Source organism: Stomoxys calcitrans, chromosome 1 (genome assembly GCF_963082655.1).
Source record: "Stomoxys calcitrans chromosome 1, idStoCalc2.1, whole genome shotgun sequence".
In the NCBI taxonomy this organism is placed as follows: domain Eukaryota; kingdom Metazoa; phylum Arthropoda; class Insecta; order Diptera; family Muscidae; genus Stomoxys; species Stomoxys calcitrans.
This window is the reverse complement of record NC_081552.1, coordinates 140344840-140350971: the sequence shown is the minus strand read 5'-3', so window position 1 is coordinate 140350971 and position 6132 is coordinate 140344840.

Below are 6132 nucleotides of genomic sequence, written 5' to 3'. Positions count from 1 at the left end.
ACTCAGTATTTAATTAAAAGCCAGTGCCACCTGACTCCTCACTGAGACTGCCCTCTCGAAAATCACTGACTGCCCGCGGCCGCATTTGCAGCTACTCCGCATAAAAATGGAGCTTTCCACCATCCGCAACCTGTGGACGTGCCCGGTAGCTTTCAGCTAAGCTTCCCGTTATAACGATGGGCACCACACAAGTCGGAGCTCAAAGTTCAGCCTGTGTGGTGCTCATAGTCATCCCGTATGAACCAATCTTGGGTCTCGACTTCTTGGGTCTCTTGAGGGCGCAATTCTGGTCCGATTTGACTGAAATTTTGCACGTGGTGTTTTGGTATCACTTCCAAAAACTGCGCTAAGTATGGTTTAAATCGGTCCATGTTTTGATATAGCTGCCGTCTGTCTGTCGAAAGCACGCTAACTTTCAAAGTAGTAAAGCGAGCCGCTTGAAATTTTGCACAAATACTTCTTATTAGTGTAGGTCGGTTGGGTTTGTAAATGGGCTATATCGGTTCACGGTTTGATATAGCTGCCATATAAACCGATCTGGGGTCTTGACTTCTTGAGCCACTAGAGGGCTCAATTATTATCCGATTTAGCCGAAACTTTGCAGGAGGTGTTTTGATATAATTTTCAACATCTGTGCTAGGAATAGTTCAAATCGGTCCATAACCTGTTATAGCTGCCATATAAACCAATATGGGATCTTGACTTCTTGAGCCCCTAAAGGTCGCAAATATTACCCGATTTGGCTGAAATTTTGTACAGCGGCTTATCTCACGACCTTCAACATACGTGTTGGATGTGGCATGAATCGGTTAATAGCTTAATACAGCTCCCCTATAAACCGATCTCCCTATTTTAGTTCTTCAGCCCCTAAAGTACGCAAGTCTTACTCGATTTGGCTGAAATTTTACACAATGACTGTAGAAGTCATTGGTATGGTCTCCAATATTCAGTTTAATTATGATCCGAAATGAACCATAACATGATTTTGTTCCAATAACATAGCAATTCTTTTCTTTTATCCTTTGTTTGCCTAAAAAGAGCTCGACAAATGCGATCCATGGTGGAGGGTATATAAGATTCGGCCCGGCCGAACTTAGCACGCTTTTACTTGTTAAGTTCGGCCGGGCCGAATCTTATATACCCTCCACCACGAATCGCATTTGTCGAGTTTTATGCGCGGTATTTCGTTTTAGGCAAACAAAAAATATTGAATAAGGACTGTTATGCTATTGGAGCTATAGCAAGTTATAGTCTGATTCGGACCATAAGTGAATGCCGAACAATGTAGAAGTGTAATAAATATTTCAGTTCATTCGGATAAGAATTGCGCCTTGTAGGGGCTTAATAAGCAAAATCGGGCGATAGGTTTATATGGGAGCTGTATCAAGTCAAGGGGCAAACAGCGACCGCCATGGTGGATCCCAGAGCTGGTTGGTCTAAGGAATGACTGCAGAAAACTCTTCAAAAGAGCAAAAGCCACAAGAGAACCACACGTTTGGGACATCTATAAGGCTGAGCTAAGAAAATGTAAGTGCGAGTTGAGAAAGGCTCAGAACAAATCCTGGGTAGAATTCTGCAGCTCCGTGGAGGATACATCTGACGCCTCTAGGCTAAGAACGATTCTGTCCTCGAGACCTTTTATGGTGGGGTATATTCAGAAGTCAGACAATATATACACAATGTCTAGTGAGGAAACTCTAGAAATACTCGTTGATACACATTTCCCGGAGAATTCTCCAACGGAAAACGTGGTGCCAGAAGAGGTTGTAACTGGTATGCATTCATCGGAGGCTATTAGGGAAAATGTGTCTGAGCCGAAAATTCTTTGGGCGATAAGAAGTTTCAACTCCTTTAAGTCGCTAGGCCCTGATGATGTACTACCGATTGAATAACCTGGCTTAGGGAGATATAATCTGCTTGTATCAGAATGTCATATATACCTGTGGGATGGAGGGTCACGAAGGACATTTTCATTCCGTAAGCAGGAACACGAAGGCAAACGATTTTCGTCCTATTAGTCTGTCATCCTTTATGCTGAAGACTCTTGAGAGGTTGATAGAAACATATCAGCATATCAGCAAAGATCCCTGGAGATCGCCTATCGCGGCAGCAACATGCATGCAGTAAAGGCATATCCATTGAAACTGCCCTTCACGACTTAGTCGGCTACATAGAGGGTTCTCTTGCTATCAAGGAATATACAATGGTGGCATTTCTTGACATTGAAGGTGCTTTCAATAACGTCAAACTGACATCAATCATAAAAGAGTTGGAGTTTCTAGGCATCAAAACATGCATTACGGCAGGCTTGGGATATGTGGATCTAAAAAGATGGGTCAGCAGAGGAACTCCTCAAGAAGGTGTACTGCCTCCTCTACTTTGGAATATAGGATAATATATTGTTGTCTCTGGAAGAAAAAGGTGTAAAAGTGGGTATACTGATGACATGGCAATTGCGGTTAGGGGAAAGCTTCCCAGCACTCTAAGAGATATAGTTCAGGAAGCTCTACGTGCAACGGCAAAGTGGGCTACCGAAACTGGTCTAGGTGTAAATCCGTGCAGACAGAAGTAGTTCTTTTCAGCAGGAGAGAATTTGATGGAGAGAATGTTCCATTTACAGAAAGCGCAAAATACCTGGGTGTTTTGCTGGACAGGAAATTGAACTTAAAATCTAGCATTTTGGAAAGGGCAAACAATGCAACTCTTGCCCTATACACCTGTAAGAGAGCCATTGACAAAAGTTGGGGGTTTAGACCGCGTGTCATACAATGGGTATATACTGCAGCTGTCAGACATATAATGCTATGTGGTGTTGTGGTCTGGTGGACGGCGCTTCAAAAGTTCACCTACTGCTCAATACTTTACCGGATCGAAAGGATGGCTTGTTTGTGCATCACAGCCACTGAGGATGACACCATCTGATGCACTGAATTTAACGCTACATCTTATGCCATCAGGAGGACCTTTAGTGCCGCCGAAGTGGCCTTACAATGGTTTAGATTTCCCTTTATAAGCCGGACCATGGTCAGGATTCAAACTTCTACCACTATTGTGTTAACCTCATCTTCTGATTCCACCAGGAGCTCATCCTCCCAAGATTCGCTAGATCTTGCCATGATGAGCTTCCGTACGCATCCAGGGGCAGGTGAAAAAACTGTGAAACCACTCTTCCCCAGGACACTGGACACTTGCGGTGTCGACGATTCCTCCTTAGATGCTTCACTTACTGCTGCTGTCGAAGTACTTCCTGACTTCCGTGCTTCCCCGCTGGCACACACCTTGAGCCCAGTCCAACTGAATGTACACACAGGGCATGTTGGGTTCCGTTTCGATGCCTTCCCCTTTCTGACTCAATTGTGGCAGGGGGATTTTCAATCTCTTACAATCCACCAGACTTTAGCGATGTGATCGATAGTTCCTCAGGCAAGTGTTCACCAACAACTGCTGAGTCGTCTCCTGATTCCCCAACCCCACCGCTTCCGTAGACCTTCAGTTTCAACTTGTTGAATCCGTAGGATACAACCCTTACAGTCTTGTCGAGGAGCCTGAGTTTAGTACAATACTGCATGTCTCTGGTCACCATCAGCCTCATCCAATCTACTAATCTTCCAGTCGGTGGTTGAAAGATTGGGATTACATTCCCTTAGTCTTCCAAGTATCGCTTCAGGATCTGAGGAAATTCTTGGTATCCAAGAATGCGCCATTGGTCGAGAAGGAATATCTTCCATCTTGACTAAATCTAGTGCTGCACCTGGCCAGATCTCACCAATCTTTTTTAGCGCATAACGATACATTTCAATTGAGCATTGATCACCGGAAGTAATTAGTCTGTATCGGCCCCGATACCAGCCTGCATTGTCACAAGCTGAAGGAAATTCCCCAAAGACATCAGAGTATACTGATGACAGTCCATTGACTATCCCACTCCAATTATTCCTAGTCATGCAGCCCTGTTCTTCTCCCTTGTCGACAACTGCCATCACCATTCCGAATCAAGACGTGTAGTCTTTAGTAGTAGCCTGTGCAGCGAATTCCCGAACCCAATTTAAGGAGTCTTTCTCCCTATTAGTGAGAATCTTATGATCATTCGCACCAAGCCTCTCAATAAACTTGAGAGCGATGCGTCCTCCATTATTCCACCCTCTTAAAGATCGTGTTGTTTGCCGGGGAAGGCCGGTGGCCTAGGCAAATTATAGACATGCGAGGAAAGAATATGTTTGGCCTTCTCCTAAAGACTCGAACTAGGTGTCTTCGTCAAAAGCCTTTGCTGACCAGTCGTCTGTCGACTAGTGGAGCCTGGACCAGCCGCTCCACCAATCAAGGTTTCAGTAGCAGGCAACATGCTACGGCCTGATACACCGCAGCTGTTGGGTCATTGGAGTCCATTCTAAACTTACTCCCGGGCTCTAAATCTGCCGCTCCACTGGAAACAGACGCAGATCATCAACCGCCTAATGGAAAATTCTTGCGGAGGGAAATATCAAAACGTCCGCTTCACTCAACGGTTCAAACAAGAACTGTGAACAAATAAATTTTTAAATTAATTCTCACAATGACCCTTATCTTCGTTTGGGTGCGGGGCGGCTCTCCAGACATTTGGGTCGAAAACTCTTTTGACATTCTCTTCCACAATAGTATTTAAAAATATTGCCTTTGAAAGCTATAAGGCTTTATTTAATCAATGCTAAAACCAGTAAGGAAAGGCAAAATTGGGCGGTGCCGACATTATAATACCTATAATGTGGGAGCTATATCTAATTCTAAACCAATTTGATGGACCTCGGCGGATGTTTTCAGATATAAACATTCCGTATCAATTTTCGAGCAAATATAAATATGAACCGATTTCGACTTTACTTTATGGATATTGTAGAAGTGGCTCTACGAGTAAAAATCGGGCGATATATAAATATATATATATACTAGCTGATCCGGGCCCACTCCGCTGCGCCTACTTTTACTTCACATGGAACAAAAGTTTCCTTAGAATATTTATTTTCGACAATTCAAGATCTTTTAGTGAAATACCATGCTAACTTGATTTACAGTTTAACAATATAAGTGCCTGTATCTGAATCCCATATGATCTTTATTGGTCTACGAATTTAAGTTTGGATGTAAGGTGTACTCCATTCTTGAAATACTTCATTTCACCCCGATATTCTCATGATGTCTGATTTAGGGGTGTTTTCGGGGGAGAGGTGGTCCCCCAGATACTTGGCCTGAAAAACTAGCAGCATCATGCTCTTCTCTCAAATACCATTTATTTAAACCCCATATTGCCATTGGCTTAAGAGGATTTTACAGGATGAGGCGTCCCCCAAACACATGATTCCAAAATAGGTTATAAAATTCGTTTTCTAATCTCAAATAGCTTTCATTTGAGCAGCATATTGGCATGGTCGAAAATTTTTTTCCCTTTGGGGGTGTTTTGGGAAAGGGGTGATGCCCTAAATACATGGTCCTACATTTGGATATCAAATTCGTATTCTACTCCGAAATACCTTTATTTAAGTCCCATATTGCGATGGTCACTAAAATATTGCTGTTTGTGGGGTATTTTGGGGAAGAAGTAGACCCCAGAATATTGGTCACGAAAATGGGTATCAATTCTTGCTCTATCCCCCAATACCTTTCATTTAAGCTCCACATTGACTTGGTAGGTAAATATGCCCGATTTAGGAGTGTTTTGGGGATTGGAGTGGTCCCCCAAACACTAAGCCTAGAAAATATAAGAGCAACGTGCTCTATTCTCATATATCATTTATTTGAACCCCATATTGGCATTGCCCACAAAATTGGATATCAAATTCGTTTTCTAATCTCATTTAAACTCCTTATTGCAAAAGTCAGCAAATATGTCCGGTTTGGGGTATTGACCCTAAAAACTATGAATATTAAGTTCCACTCTCTTTAAGACCCAAATTGTCTTGGTGACCAAATACGTCCTATTAGGGGGGTTGTTATGGTGGTGGAACTTCCGCTAGACAGTTGGTCCCTAATGTTGATATCAGGTACGTGGTCTACTGATACAAACCTTTAATTTGAGCCCCATATTTCCATAGTCGCAATCATTGAAAAATTTTGTATAACATATATATATATATATATATATATATATATATATATATA